Source organism: Peromyscus maniculatus, chromosome 10 (assembly GCF_049852395.1).
Source record: "Peromyscus maniculatus bairdii isolate BWxNUB_F1_BW_parent chromosome 10, HU_Pman_BW_mat_3.1, whole genome shotgun sequence".
Lineage (NCBI taxonomy): Eukaryota > Metazoa > Chordata > Mammalia > Rodentia > Cricetidae > Peromyscus > Peromyscus maniculatus.
The window spans coordinates 91,522,388-91,548,469 of NC_134861.1; the positions used below are offsets into that span (position 1 = coordinate 91,522,388).

Here is a 26,082-nt window from a genome sequence, read left to right on the forward strand (position 1 = left end):
ACTAATGACTCACTCTGTATTCACAAAACAATTGCTTACTAAGCTCCAAGTGTCATGTACTCTATCAAGGCATATCGTCTCATGGATTAGAACTTTGACTTAAAAGTGAACAGAGTTCTAACACCCTAAGTATGAAAAGATCTAGAATCATTTCCGTTCTGTAAACAGAGCAAAATCTGTACTGATCCAAACGTCATACAAACCTGAAGCACAATTCAGTAGGGAGTGTTAAATCGCCCCAAACACCACCCTCTGTTTGACTGAAGTCACTTGAGAAGCTGTATTAATCCTGTGAGCTATTTCGAATTCCTAGAATGGGGAGAAATGACAGCAGCTAACTTCTCTTTCAGTTCACTGAACTGCACAAGTTACTAAATCGTTCAAGACTAGTGTGAGTTCTTACTCCACCTGTGTAAGTTCTGCTGCCCCTCAGCAAGGTTTCAAGCCTCCAGCCACATAAAACCTGATTAGATTCACGGTGCATGCTTCCTATCTGTCACTAAGGCAAGTGATTTCTCAAATAGGGATTGCTAGCCACAAGGAGAACTGAGCTGCAGGATGTTGCTTCATCAATCTAGCAGCTACAGGTTATTAAAATCATTTTTACATTAAAGGACAGTGCATGATGTAATAAGAAATGACTTTAGCGATAAAAGCCCAATTTAACAGGAGCAAAGGACTCAGGCTACTTGAGAAGAGGAAGCAACCTGCCCTGTCTCCCTTTTAGCAATATGGGACTAGAGATGGGCTCATACATCTCTATAGGAGGAAAACACAGTTTCATTTCTACGTGAAGCAGAAGTCTAAGGAACCAGATGCCTTGAAAGCAAAAGGTCTTTAAAGATGCAAATATTTCCTTGTGGGAGAGAAACCTTACTCTTTCTGGGCTTTAAGTTCTGTTGAGAAAAGAAACCATTGTGGAACAAACAAATAAATAAACAAACTAAACATGCCAAAGAATTGGAGATGAGAAAACAGTTTGAATGGTGACACAAAGTCCTATCCAGAATGTCCAGATCTCCTTAAACTTGGCAACTCCTTAGCATAACTTCTATTTATTCTTATATGCTGAAGTGAAATTCTTAAATCAAAAAGATTCATTGAGTTATCTTTGAAGGCATAGTATTAGTCACTAGAGAGGGAATACACTTCAGAGTCAGGTAGGAGAGAGAGGAGATTAAGTCTTGGCACTTAGCAAGAGGAGAGGAGAATACCATAGTTTCCTTCATTATCTTAATTCTCTTTGTGCAGAAGAAGCTACTCACAGAAGGGCAAAGGGACTGGGAAGGACTTTCAGGCTGGTTCACACCTTGCAGTCAGTACAGCCAAAATTTGTTTTTTCCTTCAGTCCTAGAGAAGTTTAAAAACAAAATCTTGGCTCTGATCTAGATAATATGTGATGTACTCTTTACCCACCTAGAGCCTGATAGAAATTCATCCACATGAACAGATACTGAACACAGACACACAGATACAGACACACAGACACACAGACACACACACACACACACACACACACACACACACACACACACACACACACACGGGCAGGAAATACAGAGGGAGGGAGGGGGAGAGGAGGGTGGTTGCAAGCATTTCTATAAATATGGGAGATGGTGGTATAATGCTGGCTAAGGATACAGAGCCAGAGTTCCTGTCTCAATACTTTTGATCAGTTTTCCTGTGTCCCCAGAACAGCTACTAGGCTTCAGTGATAAGAGCAGAAAAGACAGATTGACACATAGACAGACAGACAGACAAATAGATATAACAATTTGCATATTATTTAGAATTCTTAGAGGATCATATGACTTAGAGAATTTAGCACTGCTCCTAGTGTATGGCATTATGACTGAATAAATACTAAATAGTTACTGAACCAACCCAAGCATATTGCTAAAAGAAAAGGTTGAGAGATTCTTCAGTTCCATATCAGAAGAGCCCTCTGGTGTGGGACAGAAGGAAACCAATAAAAAGGCACCATTGTCTTCAAGATTCTAATTCTCTCCATGCTTGCTCTTGATTTCTCAGAATCTTTTCTTACATATTATGTCCTCTTTAAATCCAAACTTTCCATTTTGATAAAAAAATAAGTTTTTCCAATAGCAATCTCTGAAGTCTCCAGAAGGAAGATGGGGCCCCAACAACAACAACTCTACCCAATCCAGAATGATGCCATGGTAATCATCATCATACTACACTTCTTGCTAGAATTTCAGACAATCTTATCCATTACTCTGAAACTTGCTGCAGAATCTACAGTTAGTCTAACTGAGATTCAACTATCTGAGCTTTCTCACGGTACCCAACAGAGATACCATCACCCCCAAAAAACAGCTGGAAGCAATTCTAAGAAAACAATGCCCCTTCTCCCTAAGGTTTCATATTTCTCAGGGTTATGGATGATGGTTATAGGGTTGAGGGTGGAAGAAAATATTAAACTCAGTATTCTCCTTTTAAAAAAGGGAAAAGAAGAAATGGAATGGATAGGTATAAGATATTATGGTAGATTATTGTATATACTAGTAAACAATTTTAGTAAAATTTAGACAATTTGCACTGTAATTTGCACTGTTATGGATCCTTACATATTGATACAAATGTAAACTATTTTTATATTCCTGCTGAAGATAATTTGTATATTGATAGAAATACAGAACTATATTTGTTCTGTATATGTATTTCTACTCTTATTTGAAATATTTGTATATTGATACAAATGTAAATTTATATCTGTCATACTGTATGTATGTTCTACTTCTGTTTAGGATATTCTGTATATTGATATATATTTAAGTTTATTGTCATATTGTGTATTGCACTATACATTCCTACCTCTGTTATAAATATCTTGTGTATTGTCACAATTTTGAAGTCATTTGCTTATAGACTGTTTACCTTATTTACATGAAGCTTTAGTCCTTAGGTTATTTCAGTAGATAAGACTTATAGATTTATAGTCACCTATGCTTGTCATCTCTATAGTTATGTTAGTTAGGTTATCCAGATTTACAGATACATAGGTTGGATGGACAGGTAATCTTCAAACACTTCATAGACCTAGAGAATATGGCATTGAAATAACTTAGAATTCTGTTGACGTGAGACACAATTGCTCCTGGCAACACCAATTTGATCCCGAGAGAATGTTGGGCTTCTAAGACATTTCCAGTTGGAAGTTTGTCTTCTTGGCACAAAATGGCCTATTGGGTAAAGAACTGCCCTTGCCTCAACTGCTGACAATACGAGTGCTGTCCTTCTGGACAAGCGGGACACAAGGAAAGCGACCACTGTACTCTGCCAAGACAGGGTAAGATGGTCTTTCAGAATTCCTGCTTCTGAAAATGGTCTGTCAGATACTCTAGGCCTGTAGCCAATTTGAATGCACCAACAATGCTGAGAAACATTAGGTGACTGTCCAGGCTGCCAGCTGTCTCTGTCTACTCTTGCAAGATTCCCAAAAGTTGCTTGCATCCATCTTCCATTTCTCAGGTACCATTATATTCCTTCCAGGTCTTTGATGGGATTGAAGACTAGCAGTTATAGTTACAACTTCATATATATATATATATATATATATATATATATATATATATATATAATCTTAGATAGAACATATTAAGTATTAGATTCAGGTTCTTTAGGATAGTACACCTTTTGGAATGATCTTTGTAACATGCCATTTACCTACACTCTAGACTTCTCTGGATTTTAGTATGTGTTTCTTGCTTAATATTGTTCGCATTGGTTGTAGTTCCATCTTATCTAGGTCATTAACCCTCTTTTACCTCTGGACAATATTTGATAACCTTTCCTTGTATATAGTCTTGTATTAAGTTAGAACCTTCTTATTTAGACAAAAGGAGGAGATGTAGTGGGTAGCCATTCCAACCTTGATCTGGAAATTCCAACCCCCATTGAGGCTTCAGTAACTGTCACGCCTACAAGGCAGGGCCAAGAGAGGACCCTGAAGACCCGAGATCTGGAGGCGCTGCTCTCTCGGTTGCTGGACCCTGGACGCTGAAGCTAGACCGAGTAGAGTTCTCCAGAGAACACCGACGGACTGCACTGCATCTTCCCCAGACCCTGCAACCTACCTATCCCTTTATTTGTAAGTTATAGCACTAAATAAACCTCCCTTCTAACTACGTGGAGTAGCCTTAATAATTTCACCAATAGGAAATGACTTATGTCAATCAAAATAATGCATTGATCAAAAATGATACCAAATTAGGCAAAAAATCAAAGGAGAACAATCAGAGACCTGACTTTACCCCACATTGTGCTCACTACAAAGCTGCAAACATTGTGAGGGTATGAAGAGGAAAGCAGCTGTGAGGGCCCTAGTGAAATCATAGCCAAGTAGATCACTGGAATACAGCATCCCAGAACTGTGCAGTCAACTGACCCTTGAAGAAAGCAAAGTGAAGCCCATGGAGAACGGGCACCCAACACCTACATGCAGGGAAAGAATGAAATCATATAAGCAGAGAGATCTTTTACAAAATTTAACTCCAGGGTAGATCACAGGCCTAAACATAGGACACAAAATTATAAAACCTAGAGGGTATTACAGAAGAAAGTCTAGGTGATCTTGGATTCAGTGGTAACTTTTAAAATAAAAGGCCACAAGTAACTTATAAAAGGAGAAATTGTTAAGTTTATCCGTTGCTAAAACTCTGCAAAAGAAGAAAGTGAAATGGTCTGGGAGAAAGCAAATGAAAGGGGTGTTCTCCACACACAACATTTTAGACAAACCTGAAAATGGCAAAAACCTGAAAAGACACCTCATCCAAGACTTATAGACAGCAAAGAAGAACAGGAGAAGACACAGTCATCTGTGGGTAGATAAATTGAAACTGACCCAACAGTGAGATACCAAACACAGTGATGACCGTCCACAGCACAGAGATGACGGGATATGGACCAGCAGGAAGGTTGGGGTCACCAGAGGGCATGTGAGGTGATACGGCACCTTGGAAGACAGAGTGGTCATCTGTCACTAAGTTAATCATGCTTCCCGTGTTTATTCAATATGAGTCACATGGCTTCCTCAACACCTTTAGCTTTATTCATAAAGGTTGCAATTTGGAAGCAATCATGTCCTTCTGTTGGTTAACAAAGAAACTGCAGTCCATCTATTTAACAGAACATTATTCAAGAATAAGAAGTAGTAGTAATCCATGAGAAGACACAGGGGAACTTTAAAAGAATATTACTAAGTGAAGCAGTCAACTGGAAGAACCTACGTTCTCTATGAGTCCAATTGTACAGCATTATGGGAAACAGGAGGAGTACAGACAGTGAAAAGATGAGTATCTACCAAGAGTTCTGGAGAGCAGGGGAGAAAGATACATGTTATTGCACACTTGTCCCAACTCATGGGATATACAATACAAAGGATAAACCCAATTATAACTGATGGGCTTTAGCTAGTAATATATCCATGTCAGCTCATCAATTGCAACTAATATATCACACTGCTGCAAGACATTTAGAACAGCGACTAGAGAGACGACCCAGAGGTTAACAGACCTTGCTGCACGTCCCAAAGACCAGACTTCAGTACCCAACACCCACACAGAACAACTCAAAACCGACTGTAACTCCAGCTCCAGAGGCTCTGACACCCTCTCCTGGCCTCTGTGGGCACCACACACATATGGCACATATGCATGCAGATACATATGCACATACATAAAAATAAATGTCAAAAATAAAAGGAAACCTATTTTCGAGGTTGTTCAGAACAAAGGAAACTGATGGGGGTGGGACGGAGTTACTGTACTTTTCTATGGCCCGAGAACTGCCGGGAAGTAGAGAGTCTCTTCATTAGAAAACAGAAGACTTACTATGAACTAAATGCAAGAAAACCCAAAGCCCAACTCACTGAAGAAATGGGCTGGATGCAGGATGGGTGGAAGAAAAGTAATGAGTAATAAGGCTTAAAAAAAGGAATATACTGGAGTAAGAACCCAAAAATGCACAAGCCTTATTATGGTATCTGGGTTTTAATGCAAGCCAAGTTCTTTTTCAAGCTGTGTAGTCATAGCTGTCCTTTAGAAGACAATGCTCCTGGAATAACTGTGGAACCAAGAGAAGGAACCTCAGGAGAGGGAGACAAAGGCAGCTACACCAGTCCAAGTGAGATGCGCTTATGAGATTAAAGCCAGCCCAGAGTCTCAAACCTATTCTAATGACTCAAACTTCTTAAACTAGAGAAAATACAGACTATCTCCATAGCAACTGGGAGGAGGAAAACATTCCTACAGAGGATTTCACAGGAGGGATGGTTACAGGTAACTGCAATTTCCTTTCCTTCAATAAATCATGAAAAACAGAGTAGATTTTTTTTTATTATTATTATCATCATATTGGTAGTTTAGCTTGAAATTGGAGGAGGGGATTGTACTGGCTCCCTTAGATAAAATTCTAAGATTATATGAAACTGATGTGTATCTGTATGGCTACCATTTACTGGTCTCTCCAGAGCTCTTTTAGAAAATAATTAACCATCACTAAATACGGAAATCCCTGCTTCTTCTCCCTGAAGCAACCCAAACAGCAGTGACCTCATGACAAACAGCTGACTCTCCTCAGAGGGCCACAATTAAAAGCCTATTTCCACCTGCCCTGTGACAGTGGCCAACAGGCTCAGTTTTATCTATCCACAGCATCTCGATGTTGAGACTGCTTTCCTCTCCACTCACAACCATATGAGTTTGTCATACCAAACTATCAGCCACTACCAGCAACCTGTGGACGAACCCACCCCCAGCAGAATTTACATCATGAATTTTATGAATACTAACTATCCTAGATACTAAAAGGTTTAGTAGCATTCCATTCATCCCTTTTGGTGGGGCAGCCATGCTACACAGCATATAAACAATAATCACAGAAATGTGAACTGGTATGCACAAGCCAGGATGTTCTAGCCAATGGAATTCAAGCAATGGCGGGGAGAAAGAGAATCAAGACTGCATGGTCACCTGTGGCAACTGGATGAGAGCTGATGCCATTAGCCAAAATGAGGGGCAGAACTGGGAGACAGAGTACCGGTTTAATTTTGTACATGCTCAAAAGGAGAGGCTTGTGTAGATTTCAAGCCCAGGAGCGCAGTAAGCAGTAATAAATAAGGGCTGGAAAAACAAATTGGCAGGAAGAAACAAAGACTTGTAGCAGTAGTGGACAAATCAATGGAAATGGAAGAAGGTCCCTGGGGTTTGTGATCACATAAGAAACAGTAGCACTGAAATCTAAGAACTAGATTGGAAAGCAGAGTAGAGCTGTGGTAAGAAGGTACGTGTTAAAGTGAGGAGGGACACCTCCACAGAGAACTGTAGGCAACTGAGGAGAGCTGGGAGCAGGAGAGGGGGTCCTCCCCAGGGAAGAGCACACCAATCGGTCATCCAGCGCCAAGTGGCCAGCCCTGAAAATACACACACAAGTAAACACACATACAAGCAACATTACATGGGCCAAATAGGAGATGTATCTATCTATATCTGTATCTGTCTAGATATGTATATCATACAATAACGATGAAAAATGAGGCCATGAATTTGAAGGAGAGCAGGAGCGATATATGGCAGATTTGGGAGGGAGGAAAGGGAAGGAAGAACTGTTATGACTACATTTTAATCTCAAAAAAAAACAGAGGTGACTGAGAGTCAAATTTGGGGTGGAGCCTCTAATTGCATGTCAGTCCCAGTGTTTTGATCTTGGACAGGTTGGAGGAAGGTGGTGCTTCCATTCTGTGTCACTCATTTGCCCGGTGAGACGTGTTCCATGGAGCACCATCTACAGGGGTCCTCCATGACACAGACCGGAGAGAGGAGGCATGCAGAAGGAGCCTTATGGAAACAAGAGGTGTACTGAGCTTGAGATGCCCGTGGGCCAACAAGATGGGGACGCCTACCCCAGATGCAAAGAAGGAAAACCTCAGGTCAGTTCTACAGAGGTAAGACTTGAATTCACATGACTAGATGAGACCACGGAGGGAGATAAGAAAGCATTACTTACATTGTCGAGTGTGGACATACGTCATACCTGCGAAAATATAATTTGTGGGAGAAGAGAAGGAGAAGCAACGCATTTTGGGTTGGATAAGGATAAGGAAAAAAACTGTAGGAATAAGAGAAGTCTGATAGACACCATGGAGATAAAAATTTCAAGTGGCCAGCAGGCTGTAGCTCAAATCCCAGATGCATCAAAAGAAATGAGATCAGAGAGGAAAGCACAGAGGTTAGCCATTTCAGAAGAGTGACGCTAGAACCTCATTTAAAAGGTACCACAGAAAGAGCTGATGCCAAGAATTGGGACTTCGGGATGGTATCAATGGAGCATGCAAAGAATGTTTACAATAGTAGAAGTAAGAGTACTTATAAGCCCAGGATAGTGAGCCAAGGAAGCTAGAGAAAATGAAAACAGAGGAGAAGAGGAGAGAACTGGAAAATAACACGGAGGAATCAGACAATACAAGTCTCCGGGGCTTGGGCACCAATCGGGCAGCACATATCTTCTTTCCCTGTGAAATGAGTTCTCATCTCTCTCCTGTGAACTCAGAGGCCTGGAGTCAAGGACTGTTAAAAGTGGGTCCACAGGCATCATCCTTGCAAGTCGTTTATTCTTAGCTATGTCATGTAGCGATGCCGAGAACAGTCTCATTCTCCAAAGAGATTCTTCACCCCATCACCTCATTACCCTGGCGTGCGAAACACGACAGGAACATGAGCAACAGCTGTTGTATATTCTGTGGGATGATCGCCTTCTTGAGCTAAATAGAAACTTGCAATGACGAGAAACGGTTTCTAAGGCTTTTGTGTGTATGGGGGTGTGGCAGGGAGCAGGTGGATGTTGCACTCTGTTTAAGAAAAATTCCCTCTTTCCTACAGAACTTTGGAAATAAGAAAGCGCAGAAGGCAAGGAGTCACCCCTTCAAAGGGTCCCCTGAGCTGGTTCTGTTCTCAGCCCCTGGCTTCCCCTGTTCTGCCTATGCGCTCAGTTCTCATCCTTCAGCTGAAACCCATTTCTTTTTCTCTCCTCTCCAAGGTGGCTGGTTTCTTAGCGTTTGTTTGCTCTCTTTCCTTCTTCACCAGAATATGCAAAGACGTGAAAGCGCCCCAGGGTGCTGAGTGACAGGACACCCAAATAAGTTTACAGGCACTTGTAAAAGTCCTTGCAGGAGTCCTGTATCCCCAATCAGCTATCCAGACCTTGGAGAACAAAGCCTGGCTGGCACACCGCGACAGCAGCCCTGAGACCCCAGCCCCAGCAGAACTCAAGGATGGTGCAGACACACTGTGCTCTAAACCCAACCGCTGTACAGAGCCACCGGCGCCACACGGAGAGAACACTACGCGTCTACATGTCCACATGCAAACAGCATGCGAGACCGGCTGGGTGTGGGAGAAGCGCACACCGCGCAATGCACGGCCAGTAGTACCCTCTTGTCCCCATGCCGTCCCTCTCCGCGCGCCTCCCGGGTGCCCGAGCCCCCCAGCCTCACCAGGCCGCCGCGTAACTTTCCAGGTGCGCAGCTCGTCCAGCGTCTCAGCGTCCTCCACCACGCCGCCCTCCTGCGGCCCCAGCCCGGCTCAGCTCAGCTCTGCCCCGCCGCACCGTGCGCACGGTGCGGGGTCCGGGCTGCTGGCGCCGCCGCTCGGCTCGCGCTGCGTGGGAGCCGGGGACGAGGCGAGCGCGCTGCGGGCAGGAGCTGCGGCGACGTGGGTGCTGCCGCCGCCTCGCTGGTCTGCGGGGGCCGCTGCGAGAAGGAGACGCCCGGGAGGGAGGAGGGAGCTAGGCGGAGAGGAGGGACGGAGGAGGGCGGGGGTCAGCCTGGCGTGGCGTGGGAGAGCCCGGAGCCCGCTTCCTTGAAGGTGGGGTCACCGGCGCCGGCGCGAACCTGTACTCCGGAGCCAGCCTGCAGCAGTCTGCACTTTATACCTCGAACCTCCGGAGTGAGGAGGCAACTTAAGTAGGGCGATAACATCGTGGATGCAAGCGGGTGGTTGGTTGTGTTATTATTTCTATTTCAAGTGTGTGGGCCGAGGGAGAGGAAAGTTGAGGGGGGTATTCATCATCGCCTTCCCTCTCCACCCCTGTGCCTCCAGCCTCCTCTACTGCAGGCTCTTGCTCTCTCGCTCACTGGCTGGCTCTCCCTATTCTACCTTCCTTATCCAGAGCGCAAATCTGCACGCACACATCCTGGACATGCTCTCTGGTGTCACAGTGGTGCCCTTCTAGAAGACACGTGACCCAGGGGTTGCTTAGCCGCACACTCTTCCAGCACTCTGGAGTCTGACCTCGCTTCTAGTCTGCCCCGTTGTACGTGATGCATGCTGGGGACAGTGGCTGAACCGAGTTTCAAGGGACAGAGAGTATACTTCCTAAAATCTGTAAGGCTTTATTAGCACGGAGCTTTCTTGGTTATTCAAGCAGGTAATTTAATACTCTCCTGTGGCCTTTTAGGTACAGCATCCCGAGGCGTGCATTATAGTTCTCTAAATATAAATAGATATACTCACCCACCGCAGTACCAGTACGCTGTGCTCTAATGTTCTGAGAGTCCGCTGCAGCGAGTCCCCCTTTCTTCCTTCTCCCAGAGGAACGTCCTGGCACATTCACAAGGACAAGGGCAGTTTCTCTGCGGAGTGGACAGTACAGTGAGGGTCTATTCTTCGATTTGTATCCAGAGAATGTTAGAACCCGACTCCCTGGGAGTGTCAACCACCAGGAGGCTGTGGGTCTCCTGTAACTCCAGCATGCACTATTACATACATAAACCCACATAGAATGAGGCCCGTGTACACTTGTTGAATGGGGCCATTAAGTTCCAGAGGAGGAAAAAACGGTTGTTTGTTTTTTCTGCTAACTGGGGAAAAAATAAGCCCAGGTACTTTTTCACACGTCTGTCCATTATTATTTTTTTTTCTGGCCTCCAATACCCCCTAACCAGAGAAGATGAGGATGAAGAATTCCAAAGAGAAGGGGAAATCTATGGGAAAATAATTAAGTCAGGAGTAAATTATGGTAAGAAAGGATTTTAAGTCAGACTTGAGACATTGAGCCGAAGCTGCCATTTCTAAAGAATACAGGAAACATAGTAGGAGTAAATGCGTTTCATGAACGCTCTGGGTCTAGTGTGTGTGTGGCACTAGGTCAACCATGAAACAAGGAAGTTCTTTTACCTCATTGAGGTAAAAGCTTGGAAACCACTATTGGGGTACAGACAGAGGTGGAGAACTAGAGCTGAAGAGGAACCTGGGTGCTCTCCTAGCAACCAGGTAGTCTTCTTTCAGGTCAGCTTCACGGAGAGCAGAGAAGAAAAACAAGCAATCCTGGGATCAGGAAGGGGGTAGGGAGGGGGAGGGGAGGGGAGGGGAGAGGAGGGGTGGGGAGGGGAGGGGTGGGGGAGGGAGGACAATGAAGAAGAAAGAGCAGAGGGAAGGAGGAACACTAATGCTTTAGAAGTTGAGGCTCTCACACATTCTTTCTCTGAGTGCTTTAAGCAGACCCGGACTCACTCCCGGACTCACTCCAGGTACTTACTCCTAGAAATTCAACGGCGAACAAAATGAACTTACCCTGTCAATTTAGAGTCTATAATCCAGTGGGAGACACAAACATCAAACACGTAACTGTATATGTGATAAATACTGTGAAAGAAAAGAATGGGAATATGAGGTCCTCATGTGAGTCTGCCACTATTAATAAATAACCTAAGTAAAATGTCTGAAATGATAAGGACATTTATTGTTTCATGCAGCAAGAAGTCCCAAGGTCAAGAGGCTGGAGTTGGTCAATTCAGCGACTGAGTGATTCCAGGGAGGGTTGTGAACTGTTTCCGTTATTCTGCTGCTATCCCTAGCATGGCAGCTTTGGCCTCAGAACTGCCGCACCCATGGCTTCTGGACTGGAGACTCTCTAGTTACGCAATTCTGACCCTGCCAGAAGGCAACACAGTGTCTTTTTCAAGAACAGGACAGTCTCTCTCAGAAAGTTCCAATGAGACTTCTTCTCACCTTCCCTTTCTCAAAACTGGGTCATGTGCCCAGCTCCAGAAGCCGGGAATAGTGGCGTGTTACTTTGGTTGTTTGACTTGAGCTCTTCAGGATTAGCCCGAGAAATCTTCAGGACTGCAGTCTCAAATTGGATGACTGAAAAAAAAAGAAAGAAAGAAAGAAAAAGAGGAGGAGGTGGCAATGATACTGAGTAGGCAATGTCGGGTCTGCTAGAGGAGCTCAGAGACATTTCACTGAGGAACAATAACGTCATTTAAACTTGAGGTGAGTAAGAATCGGTTGGAGGTGAGGAAGAAGCACCTGCTGGCAGAGGGAATCCCCTGGTATGAAGTATGACCTTCATGACAGGTAGAGGCTTGTGTCCTTTTTCACTCACACTGTTCACGGCCCCAGGCAGGAGGTCCTCAAGAAGCAAGTCGTCAATGAGTTGACAAGCTAATCATCTTGACCTCTTCAGTCTCCTCGGAGAGTGAAACGTCATCATCACTTGCCTTGTCTCTGCCTTTGACAGAGGGATGCAGCTTGCCTCTAAGCTCCTTCTGAGGTGTGCCTTTGGTCTTTGAATACAAAAATAATACGTGTTAATGCCTAAGTCTTCTCCTCTTGGATGTGACTCAGCTACACTTGGCTCCCCTGACCTCTCTTAAACCTAGTCACAAGCGAATAGGTATCCTCATGATGTCAAAGCTCAGGTGTAGCCTGTAACTGTTTTGGCCACTGTGTCTTCTTTCTTCTGGTTTTGTGAATTCCTAATCTCGGAAAGCTATCAGGTGCCTTTGGTGCTTTGGTGTTTGGGTTCCAACATCACTTGGCATGATAAAATAGCTGGGCAATGGGTTCCACCAGTTTCTGTGCTATAGGACGTCTGGGCTGCCCACACCACCATCCAATGCCTCCTTGATGCCCATGACTGCAGCACAGTGGTGCTCTCTGACACCACAGCAGGGGGATGCCCATGACCGCAGCACAGTGGTGCTCTCTGACACCACAGCAAGATGATGTTCCAAGTTTCAGACTTACCCACCTCTCCTACTAGAGTTGAAAACAGGGACTTTGTGGGATTGATCCTTAAAATTCTATAACAACCTAGTTCAAGCCTCTTCATTTTATAAAAAAAATAATTTTAACAATTAAACTCCTTCCTGTGATTTGTTTTTCACCAAGATATCAAAGACATGAAAGAAACCAATATATATATATATATATATATATATATATATATATATATAGTCTCTGCTTCCTCCTTGGGAATGAAGTATTACTATTTCTAATGTCATATACTCTTCCAAGCCCAGCGCTGGGACCATTGCTTCATTCCAGCCTGAACATAACAAGGCCTCTCACTTGCTTAGGATTCCCCTCTGATCCCAGTGAGAAGGAGGGTGAGCTTCATAGGCATAAATTACAGGCACATCTGAACATTTTCCTGCCTCACTAGGTGGCAACTAGAACCTTCCTGTATCCCCTACCTAAACTGGCCTTTGTCTGGACCATGCTCATCTCCTCCTTTTCCTACCTCAATTTCTGTCCAGTCTGAAAGATCCCAGGGCCCTGTCCTCTTCCTATAATAAATTATTGCTTGTAGACATCTGGTCTTCCTTCAGACAACCCCCCCCCCCGAAACACATTTCATCTCAGCCCTTTTCATGGCATGTATCATTTTCTGCTTTGTATTACCACTGTCAATCTATGTTTGTCCCTCTCTGGTAGACTGTAAACACCTAAGGACATGACCACCATGTACTTCTCCTTTGCTTTATCTCTTCTAACATGCCGTGACTCTGACTCCTACAGTCACAAATCACCCAAGATAATTAAACGTATTCTTCTCAGATTCTATAGAATATGGAGAATGTTCTTGATTTTCCTTATGAAATAAAGACAATGGGTTGGAATGATAATTACTTCATTTAAAAGTTAACACTCCACCCAATCAGAAGTCAAGAGATAGTCAATTTTCCTACAAAGTACCAAACTATAAATTAATTTAGTTGGTTGGTTTTATCTGCATTGATTTTTATTAAAGAGTGATTTTTTTCCTAGTTGTGAGTACTTATTAAATAACACAGTTGTTTGGATATGATTGGCTCTAGACTAATGGTGCTATTTGGAGAGGTTTTGGAAACTTCAGAAGGTAAAATGTAGCTTGAAAAATTAGGTGACTGAAGGTGGGTCCTTGGGGAGTGGGGACCTTGTCCCTGGATCCTTCTTACATTCTGTACAGGAAGTGAAGAACTGCCTCTGCCATGTATTCCTACCTCAGTGAGTTTTACCCAAGCACATGGAGCATTCAAACAACTCCACCCAAGCTGAGCCCCTGCCCCCCCAAAAAAATCTTTCCTCTTCTTCAAGTAGTTTCCTTCAGATATTTTAGTCACAGCAACCAAAAAGTAGCTAACATGCCTGTGCACACTCTCTGCATCAGGCCCATAGTGTCTGGCATCCCACCAGTGTGCATTGTTTCAGATGACCACATATCAAATACCTTGGCCTCTCAACCCTTCAGTTTTCCCATAAATAATCTCATACCTAACATACATCTCACCCAGCTTCAGCCATCCACTTCCACAGTCATACTTGGACTTGTGACTGAAATGACTGATTCTGATAGCATATGTACACCCCGTATCAGCCTGGACCTATCTCCCTCCATGATTGGGGCCTTGGGCTCTGCTTCTCAGCCACAATAGCATTGGTGGTGGCTCATGCTATCTCCATGGTTGTAATGCTGAGACTAATATTGCCATTTAATTCAACATCCCTGGAACTGAGGTCCACACTAAAACAACTTCTGTAACACTCATTGTTGAGGAATTCTCAGTAACTCCAGCCCCATGGACTGACCTGTGTGAACTCACAGGAGTTCTGTCTGCCCTTGATGCTGGCTGGAGGGGACCCAAACACATCCCAGAAATACAGTGGAGCCCATGCCTTGTGGAGTTGACCTTGACCACTGATGGGAAGGAGCCAGGATGAAGACAACAGATAAATTGTTGGCCTGTCTGCCCACCCAAGAGCTGTTCTAAGACTCAGTGGTTCTTCACCTCTGGCAGCTCTTCCATGACTCAGCAACCAACTTTGTTGCAGAGAGGCTGTGGTCAATTTGGTTATGAACCACCCTGTGCTACTTTTTTGCTTCCATTTGCTCCCTCCCTCCTGCTGCCCATGAGTAATCCCCTTGCATAAAGTCTTGGTAGTAAGTGTGGGTTCTTTGCATTCTATTTTCTCAGGAACACAGGCCAAGAGACTCTTCCACTCTGTAACTACAACCTTTCATCCTTTATGCCTACTTACTCAGTTATCTTCCCTTTGTGTATTTCTGATCTTATAGGGACATCTAGTTCCTTGAACCTTTACTTACTTTCTGTTTTTATTCAGGTCCTGAACAGTTAACACGTAGTACATTATTCACACTCTTGGTACTTAGTCCTAACCTTACCCATCCTGGAGGAAGTCTACTTCTCATATTCTCTTTATTTCTAGACAACAGAGGGCTAGAGAAACAAGCTAGTTATAAACCCTTTTCTCAAAGTCCTAAATTCTTAGCTGATGAGAGAAGATCAGACTGGTAAAAACCATTTTAGAGAGCTAGAACTTATTCAAATTAAAATATGCACAACTTGCTACCAGTTCTGCTTCTAGACATGCTGTATATCCTAGGGAACGTTTCGCTCAGGTCCATAAGGGGCCAAAACAGAGTTGCCCACTATTACAGCTTCTTTTGTTATATTTGTTAGAAGAATAGGGAGTCTCAGTGTCTACCTCTGAGAAGATAAATATGTACACCTTTCATGAATATATGCCAGACAACACTTGGAAATAACAGATCAGATATTGAAAAGGCAAAGTTAGTAGAAAATTGAAACCATGAAATGTGTGTGTGTGTGTGTGTGTGTGTATGTGTGTGTGTGTGTGTGTGTGTATGAGGAGAGAAAGAGAGAGAGAGAGAGAGAGAGAGAGAGAGAGAGAGAAAGAGAGAGAGAAGATATGTATATAAAGCCCAATAACTTTTATATAACATAATTTAACTATGCATACAATATAATACTTATTTTGCAAAAACATATACAAATAAAAGACACAAAATACTCAAATAAGAACGTTCAACTATGTAAGAAGCAGAATGGGAGTGGTGTGTTGGAAGAAAAGAAATAGTGGAGGGGATAATTCCTGGAGACAGATAGAACATAAAATGAAACATGCTTTCTAATGTGGCTGAGTATTATACAGACTGTAGGTTAGAGTGGTGTAGCTTACCTGTGAAGGGCTGCTTCCAGAGGCAGCTCTCAGACCTCTCTAAAGGGGAAGCATTTGACAGAGGCTTAAATATTGAAGCGAAATCATCCACAGGATGATCTGGGGAGAATTGCTGGCCAGAAGGCAAAGGAAAGAATGAGTGCAATGGCCAGAGGGAGCTTGGTGAGTTCCAGGAACAGCAAGATGTCCATGGATGCTGCACAGGAGAGTGTGGACCAGTGCGGTACAGGCTGTTCAAAAATGGGAGGCTGGGGGCAGGATTACAGTCCCAACAGGTAAAATCCTTCCATCAGTCTCATTTAGATCCTAAATATTCCATGACAACTCTACTGAATTGACTGTCAGGTTTCTTTCTCTTAACTATAAGGGAAACAGCCCCAATTTTTCATCTCTTTTTTCAAATGTTCATTTCATCATTCTTATTTGTGGTAATTGACTTCCTTGACTTTTCACAGTGAAAATAACAGTAAGTACTATGGTTTGAATTATCTTCCAAGAGTAACATGAATTATGCCGACTAGAAATTCAAATGTGTGTGATTACACACATATGTACATGCATATATATAATATATATACATATACATATATATATATACATATATATATATATTACACAAACATGGATAATCAATTTCAGATCAGGAAACAAAAGGAGTATTTTAGTCATATCAAAATTGTTCTTTAATTATAAAAGCACCCATTTTTTTCTAAAAATATGTGGCTATCTTGACTGGACTATCAATATATGTTAATGTGCTTTACATGCTACAGAGATGAAACCTCTGGAGGTTAGAATACATAAGGCCTAGAATGTTCTTTTTTTAATTTTATGTCTATAGGTGCTCTGTAGACATGAATGCCTGTGCATCATGTGCATGCCTGGTGCCCACGTAGGCCAGAAAAGAATGTGTCAAGCCCCTGGAGTTACAGACTGCTGTCAGTCACCATGTGGACTCTGGGAATTGAACACCAGTCTTCTGGAAGAGCTGGCAGTGATGTTAAACACTGAGCCATCTCTCCAAACGCCGCCCCCCCTAAAAAAAAGCTCTTAAAATGGTTCTGCCACCATCTGCTTTCGTGGCATTGATGTTTCAGTAGCATCAGATCTTTAGCAGAACTTTCTAGTGTGTGAAAGCTGCATTTGTAGCTTGTCTAGGGAGGTCAGAGGAACATGCTGGTATCTTAGGAGGACTCAGGCCCATGTTTCTGATGTTCATAGGCATGTGCTCTCCAGGAAGTGTGTGAAAATGCAGGTCCTGATCCACTAGGTCCCTGTCTGAGATCCTGTTCAGCACTTTTCCCAGGCTCCCTACTCCATTGTAGCTGGTCCAAGGATCACATGTTTGGGTGACAAAGTCCCTTCCTTCTGTTTCTGGTGGGCACCACAGTAAGAAGATTTCTATGGGATCTAAATTGGCCTGGACCAGGAGGTAATGGTAATCTTGCAGTAAGTTTATCTAAAGAGATAACTGAGGGTTAGAAGGTAAAGGTCATAATGCCTCTCCATGAGGGGTGAGTAACAAAAGAAACAAATATGCACTCACTCCAGACACTTCTCACACAGAATCAGGTGTGCCCCCAAGCCTGTTTTTATGATGTTAGACCCTGGCAGAGCCCTTGCCTTTATGACAGTTTTCATCAGAGTTTTTTAGTCCAGATGCTCCTGTAACTGGTAGGATTAAATTTTAAACTCCTAAGGGGCCAAACCAACCTTTCCTTTGTGGTAATCAGAGAAGATCTATGGGGGGGGGAATGGTATTAAAAATCTATTCAGTCATAACTTCCATTCAGAATGCAACATGGTTTGAGAACATGCTCCCCACCCCCAACCTGATATGTCCTTGAGTGCAGTGACAAGAAATGAGTTAACTGTTTGGAATCCCAGCTGCCATGTGCTCCAACAAATAGGAATGGCATATTGCCACAGATCTATAAATGGCACGCCCAACTATAAATTTAAAAGAAACACTCATCCCTACCTGAAAATCAGTAGGGCAACATAGTTGATTTTTACAACTGGCTGGGTTTTGAAGTTTTATTTGTTTTATATGCTTTTATATTGTCATTACAGACTAATTTACATTAGCAGTAATGTCAACTTAATGCCAAAATAAGGATGATAAAATGATTTGATGGCTATTATTTGGCTTTCACTGTCTTTTCTGGAGTATAATACTATATGGGTATGGACAGTTATTTTCCTGTCTTGATAGTCAGATAGCAGAACCTTAGTTTGAAATACATTATGTTTGTCTCTTCGTGTAACCAAGAGAAGCTAAATCCATTAGGACCTTGTTGGAGATACAAAGTCGTCTCATTTCCCAAATTCAAACTGTCTGTAACTGATCATTCCAGAAAATCCTCTAAGACACCAAAAGTTTCATTTAATCAGTAAGCAATAATATTTCCCTGAAATGAGGCTAATTGAGAATCCTGCTTAGAGTCAGTCCTTCATTGGGTCAATTTGTTTTGCAGGTCTTGCTCAGTCCATGTACACAGTGCACCACTAAATGAACTCATTTGATGCCATAACGTTAGCCAGGGAGAGCCATCTGCTTAGAGACAGCAAATCATAAATCATCTCCAGACATGTGTGTAGGCAGCCTGGTGCACTGGAAGGCTCTAAGAGGAAACTCATCCTCTGTCTTAACACATTGTCAAATGCCACTTATTATTTCCATTTCATGACTTTGGGGATGGGAGTACTACAAAGTAACCTAACATAGTTGTAGCTGAAGGTTTTCTGTGTCTACCTGGCTCCTGCAGCTGCTCAGACCCAAGTAAACACACAGAGACTTACATTACTTGTAATGTAAGCATAGCAGGCTTCTTGCTATCTAGTTCTTATATCTTAAATTAACCCATTTCTATTAATCTATAAGTTGCCATGTAGCTTGTGGCTTACTGATACTTTTACATCTTGCTTCCTATGTGTCTGGCTGGCGACTCCTGACTCAGCCTTCCTGTTCCCAGAATTCTCTTCTCTCCTTATTCCACCTATACTTCCTGCCTGGCTATTAGCCCATCAGCATTTTATTTATTAACCAATCAGAGCAACACATTCACTGCATACAGAGCGATAGCCACAGCACTTAGGTGTCCATTTTGTTCTTGTTTTGTTTTGTTTTGTTTTCCTTTATTCTGCTTATGTGTTACCAGCTTTGCAACTTACTCATCTGACTTTCCTGTGGAGAGCCTGACTGGGAATAGCTACCAGTTTAACTGTCCAGGGTGGTCTATTGAAAAACAGGCTCCTATGTTGATGACACACAAAGTGTATGCATGAATTGTCCTCTCCTCTAGTTACTTCATTGTATGAGCCAAGGTTAGCAGCTATCAGAGACTACAAGGATGCACCACAGCATCTGGACTGGCTGTTTACAGACATTTGCCAAATATATGACACATGTGCTGGGCCATCAGCAAACACTCTTGAATGGCTATGTGACTATCAGTACGTTTGTTAGCTGTAAGATCAATGATAAATGCCTTTTTTTCTTTTGTACTTTTGTTTAAATTTAAGAAAAATGAAAGAGGCATGCACTGATTTTTTTTTTAATTTTGTGTGTTTTAATAGAAATTAGGCAGCCATAATGAGCAGTTGTCTCTTTCCTCCGTGACTGAATGGCTCCTTTACTAAGAGAATATTTCAAAAATGATGTCATTAGTATCCCTCCTGCAAGAGCTGATTGCTGTGACACGTCCTGAGATTTTGTGTGGGAAGTGAAGTCCATCAGCATTGAGAGAGGAACAGTTTGAGACATGATCTGCTGCAGGGGCAGTGGACACCAAACTTTAGGGTTGGGCCAGAGGTGAAATATTTTCTGGTTCTGGTTGCAGGTTCCTGGGAAGGAAAGAAATTGCTTTGTGGAGGATGTGGGTGGGTTAAAGAAACATATAGGTAGGTGGCGTGGATGGGGTTTCCTGTCTGCTTTGGCATCCAACTTAGGCACCCAGCAAGACTGAAGCCGCCTGGAGGTAATGCTTTCTGGGTGGACAGTGGGTTTTGAAACTTCTTGTGAGTCCATATTTGTCTAGCTCAGAGGTTGTGATTTTTTTTTTTGGTCTCAGAAGACTTTTATAGTCTTAAAATTATTAAGGACCCTTACATATTTTTGTTTATGTGGGCTACATCTATCAATATTTATCATATTCAAAATTAAAGCTAAGAAATTTTATAAACATTTGTTCATTTTTAAATAACTATTATTAATAACTGTTACATATGAGCACAAAAATAGCTATTATCCAAAAATTAATGAAAAGAGGATTTTTTTTAGTAAATCTCTTTAATGCTGACCTAATAGAAGATGCAAAAATCTAGATTTGTGTATTGATATCCATGGTCAATGGAATGTTTTATCATCTATCACAAGGTGTGTGAGAAACTCCACTGAGACTGAAAAAAAAAAGTAAGTTCTCAGTGTTGTCCGAACAGCCGTTCTGATCCATGATGCTGTCTTCATTGCTGTGGCCTGGTGGAAGCAGTGAAGGGTAGACAGGCTTATTTTGACTCACAGTTTGAAGAATCCAGTCCACCAGGGGACAAGACAGCAGATGTGTGAGGTAATTTGTCCTGGTACATCCTCTGTCAGGTAGCAGAGAGATGGAGTCTGCTGCTTACTAAGCTTTCTCTTATTTCCCCCTTTATTCAGTCCAGACTTCAGACCATGGGATGATGCTACCAATATTAAAGGTAGAAATATCCTCACAGACAAGCACAGAAGTGTCTCCAAGAAAATCCATAACCTAGTTGAATTGACAATGAAGATTACCCATCACAGATACCTTGAAAAGGTCCTAGGGGCCCCCATGGTTCCCAGACCACACCACACTTTGAGAAGTGCTCCACGTTGAGTCCACATTGCTCCTTATGTCATAAGTATTCCTTAAGATCATTACCACTCTGGTTGTCTCTGAGTTTCAGCCAATGGCATAATTAGCTTGTCCAAGCTCCACTTTCCAATGGGTAAAAAAAAATAAAGAAAATGTGTAGAATCACTGGGCTGTGGGAAGAATTCTCAGTTCCCAAATGCAAGTGAGTAAGACAAAATATGAGTGAAATAAGATGCATTTCCTCAGTTGTAATATTTATATTTTCTTGATTTTTAGAACTAGATAATAGTCCTCATCATGAAGGTGAATAAGCTTCACTCTATATGTGGTTAAGAGCAATGAGGCCAATTTCAAGCCCTTTTGTTTTATCATTTATCAGTTGCTCTAAAACCCTGGAAAATACAGAGGGAAATTAGCCACGTGGAGGTCTTATAATAGCCAAAACTGCCCATTCATGCATTGGTCATACCATTGATTCAACAACCAGAACTGTAATCTAAGAAATCAAAATATAAAAAAAGCAAGTTCTCTGTTTTCTAGGCATTTAGAGTAAAACAGAAAATTCTGACATTTGTCTTATGCTGATCCTTTCAGTAAATATTAATTCCACCCACGGACCTTTACTGAAACATAGATAACAAAGAAATATTTATTGTGGAACTCCACTTAGTAGGCTACAAACCTAAATAAATAATTAAAATAAATCATGCTAAATACAATTAAAATTAAATGTAAACCTTATAGGAACTTTGAAAAAAGTATTTAGTGAAGGCTGAATGCTAAGACTTTTTTTGTCTTGGCAAGAATGTCAAGAGATGGGGCCATTAATTCTGTCGTCTGAAAGACTCAGATGCCAATGTCACTGCCACTGTTTTCTAACCTCAGGAAGCCTGTTTGTGAATACAAATGAAGTCATGTCTATATGACCCCTAGCACATGTTATCTGTCACAATTAAATACTCTGTGGCATTCTTTTGGTGGAGATGAATGGGTTGACATTATAGGTAAAGAAAACAATAATTTGTGAAAGCAAGAACGTCTAAAATAATACAATGTTCAAGAAATAAACGTGATAAATGTAGTCAAACACCATACAGTAATTATTGAGATAAGGCCAGAATTTCATAACTTATGTACAAGAACCTTTTCCTTGAGACACCTACAGAGTAAATTAAAATAAAATAAAATATAAAGCCTTTGATAGAATAAATCACAGGGCTGGAAAAAAAAGACAAAGAGGTTAAATGTGTGAGCATAAGATTAGGTAGCTCCTCACAGCTTTTATCAGTTAGTGACGCTGCGTGGAAATGGACTTTGCAGTGAGCTGGAAGCCTTCATGATTCAGCTACTTGAGCACGTACTGGACTTTCACTCTTTCATGAACTGGCCAAGACTGAATTTCTGAGGAGCATAGAGTTTGTAAATATTCTCTTCAAAAGTCCCTAGATTGTAAATTCTTCAGGGATGCTGCAGTAAACTCACACATTAAAATACACACACACACACACACACACACACACACACACACACACACACACACACACACACATACACATGAGCAAATCTGAGGTATTGCAGGAACAGTATCCCAAGCATAGGCAGGTGGACCCGGGGGGAGTCTATGTACTGCTTACTACACTGCTTCCTCTCCCAAGAAACGTGCTCTCTCATCTCCTAGTACGACCATAGCAACATGGCATAATATATCGATAGCATAAAACAGTAGGAATATATTGCCTCACAATTCTAGGAACTAGATGTCTAAAGGTGTTACAGTTCACCCTCCCTCTGAAACCTATAAAAAAAAATTGACCTCGTCTGAGCTTCCATTGGTGGTCACCAGCCCTTAGTGTCCCTTAGCTCATCACCATAGAATTTCAGCTTCTGCCTCTGTCATCCCACAGTAGTCTCCTTGTGTTAAAGGTTCCCTTTTCCATAAGAACAGTAGCTGTCTTGGATTAGGACCACCTTCTTGAGCTCCTCTTATGATATCTTCAGAAACTCATTTTCAAATAAGACCACATCCACCCACATCCACGAGAACCGGGGAGTCAGAGCTTCACCCTGCCTTTTGGAGTGATACAGTCCACTCATAACAGCATTGTGTTTGTCAATTTTGAACTCAACCTGTGTGTAATGATGGCAGAAGTACAAAGTAGGACACAGACCCTCTCTCTACCTATCCAGAGCTGGCCTGAAATAATGCGTTCTAAGCATGTCTATGTCTGAGGATCCTAACATCATTTATGAGTGACACAGCAGGTGTCTGTGCTCAAGAGTGGACCTGAAACAAAGCAGAAAACGAAAGGGCCCTTACACGACTGTTTTAGCACCGAGGGGCTACCAGTGCTTCCTTCCTAGTGATGAAGTGATGTGATCAGCTGTGTTCCGTGAGCAGGTTGCTCCAGCAATGGTCTGAATGATAAAGATGAAGGGGAAAGATTAGAAGCAGAAACAGCAATTAAGTGAGCTGCTGAGAGACTCTGGAGAAAGCCATTGTCTGTGGAAGACTGAGGGTATGGGGGTAGGGCAGTGCGCTGGATCGAATACTGACCATAGCAGAAGAGGAATGGAAGGGGTGAACAAGATTCTGCGACACTGGGAAGAAAGAAGACCCAGTCTTGGCTTGGAAGCCATGAACTCAATTAAATAGGTGCGAACATGTCACCGTAAATTGGACCAAAAACCACAGCAGGAAATGCAGGTTCTCTAAGGGATAGAGAGAAGACACTGTGTTAAGATGCCAAACGTGGGTCCCAAAGGCATGAGGCCTATTAAAACCACTCTTGAATACCTGCCACCCAGGGAGTTTTATAAGGACACTATTCCTAGCATTTTTTTTTTCTCAAAAAAAAAAAAAAAAAAAAAAACAAAAAATGCAGTCACTCTGCACTCAAAATGCCTCCAAGGGCTGTTTCTCTCTCTTGGCAGTCTGCCTGCTCCATTGCCCCACAGCAACCGTGTGTCTCCTCTCATGGTAACACCATCCTTTTCCGGTCTCCTTAGCCACAAATCTCAAGCCTTCCACAAGGCCCCCCACTCAGCAAACTCTCATCTCTAGTCATCAAGTCTTAAACCTTCCAGTGCTGGAGTCCCTTGAACTGGCACAGTCGCGCTCTTTCTTGGCTTCTGCTTTACTCGGTGTCCTAGACGTCTCTCCTCTGTCCTATTACACTGGCCGCCTAAACAAGGCCACCTGCAGGTGTTCTTGATCTCCTTCTACAGGTCACAACGCAGACAATTTCCTCTGCAGAATGGGAAGTCTGACCATGTCGATTTCTGCTAAGATCTTTCCCTACCCCAACCCCTATCCCCCTGCACACAAAATCAAGTCCAAACTCCACGCCACAGCCCACAAGCCTTGCAGGATTCTGCTTCTGATCATCTTTGGGCTCCCTCTCTTCCTTGATACATCTGGCACAGTTAAGGATTTAAAACTATGTTCTCAGAATAAGAGAACTATGTTCTCCCCCTTTCCTGGTGTTTCCTCTGCCTCACTTAACCTTCTCTATCTTGCCTCTGAAATCATCTGCCTTCAGATGTTCTTTCTGCTGTCTGAGTATAGCTAGTCTTCTTTCACTCTCTCGCATCTATACTGGCATGCTGCCTTCTGACACTTGAACATTGGGTGTCATTTTTAATGTTGTCCATTCCCCCAAATCTGCTACAACCTTCTTTAGGACAGCAACTGCCTGGGTTCCATTCCACAAGCAGACTGAGCAGGCAGGCTCAGTGTTTTTGCTCATGATAGGAAGATGAAGGGGTTACTCATCTCAGGCTTATAAAACCTGTAGAGCAGAGGGACTGGTCAATTCAGATACTGCAAGAGAGCTTACAGCTCATAGGAAAGTCAGGAAAAATGGGGATACAAGAAGAAAAAATAAGTTGATATAATCAAAACTGAATTATTACAGGAAATATCAGAATTTAATGTGTTTGGTTAAAGGCTTTTATAAGACCAGAGTTTCTGCTGCATTATCTTTAAAGCAAACCATATAGATCAAGTCAGAACAAAGTGAGAATTTCCAAATATAAAAATGATGTAATTTTTTAGGTCTTCAAAAAAGGAGTCAGCAGACCGATACATTGCTTTTGACATTTTATTCACACCAGGCAAAGTAGCTCTCCACGCTACCTCTCTCCAGTCAAAACAGAGACGCGGTATAAAAATACATTTATTTGGGGAAAAAATAGAGTAGAGCAGCTATTCATTTTCTGATTAGAATTGACCCCCAAAGATATCTGACCTGGCTTCTGACTACAGACTTGCCTGCCCTGCCCCATCTCATCTCACCTTGAACATGGCGATGGCATTCTGGTCTGAGTGGGCCCCTACTCTCCTCTTGCTCTCTACGGTACCACCACAGTTCTTTCTTGGCTCCTAAAGTACTGTCTGCTACTCAGCTTACCCTACAGTTCAGTGCATAAATGTCCCTGGACTACCACCCCTGGGTCTTGGATGCAGCCTGATTTCTGTTTGAAACACTCCACTTCCCTTGTAAGGGGTATTGCTAAACTGCATTTGAACAATCAACAGCATTCTTGAAATAATTTGATGTTCGAGAGTTCAAAGGTGAAACCACAGAGTCATGAGATGGGAGGTGGAATCTTGGGCACTTGTTTTGTCTATTTGGCTGGTGAGAACAATATTATATTGAGATACCCAGGGGACATGGAGCAATGAATGGCCTTTTCAAAACTTGGGGCCTGCTTAGATCTAAGTTCAGTCTTACTTTTGCAGTTGAATAAAAGCTTCCTGCTCCAATGTTGTCCTCAACTGAAACCAAACTTCTCATTCCACATTATGGCTTCCCCCCTTGGTCCCGCACCTATGGTCCAGTCCTCCATCCTAAGGCCTTGCTCTACTCTATAATCCATTTGTAAATGGATTACAGCAGCAACTTCAAACTTGCTTTCATTGCCCCTATTTCTCATCTTCTTGATCTATTTTGCATGTACTC

At 42.5% G+C, this 26,082-nt stretch overlaps 1 protein-coding gene across 2 annotated transcripts in view; it reads right to left on the reverse strand.

The window, feature by feature from the left end:
• Positions 1-9,756, reverse strand: part of Prkg2 (protein kinase cGMP-dependent 2) — a 103,768-nt gene extending 94,012 nt beyond the window's left edge. Inside the window, exon 1 of one of the 2 annotated variants that reach the window (XM_006975369.4) lies at positions 9,512-9,756. The gene's annotated coding sequence lies outside the window, so the exon portion shown is untranslated. The remainder of the gene's footprint in view (positions 1-9,511) is intronic. The other variant, XM_006975370.4, reaches the window with a different exon arrangement.
• Positions 9,757-26,082: the final 16,326 nt, after the last annotated feature.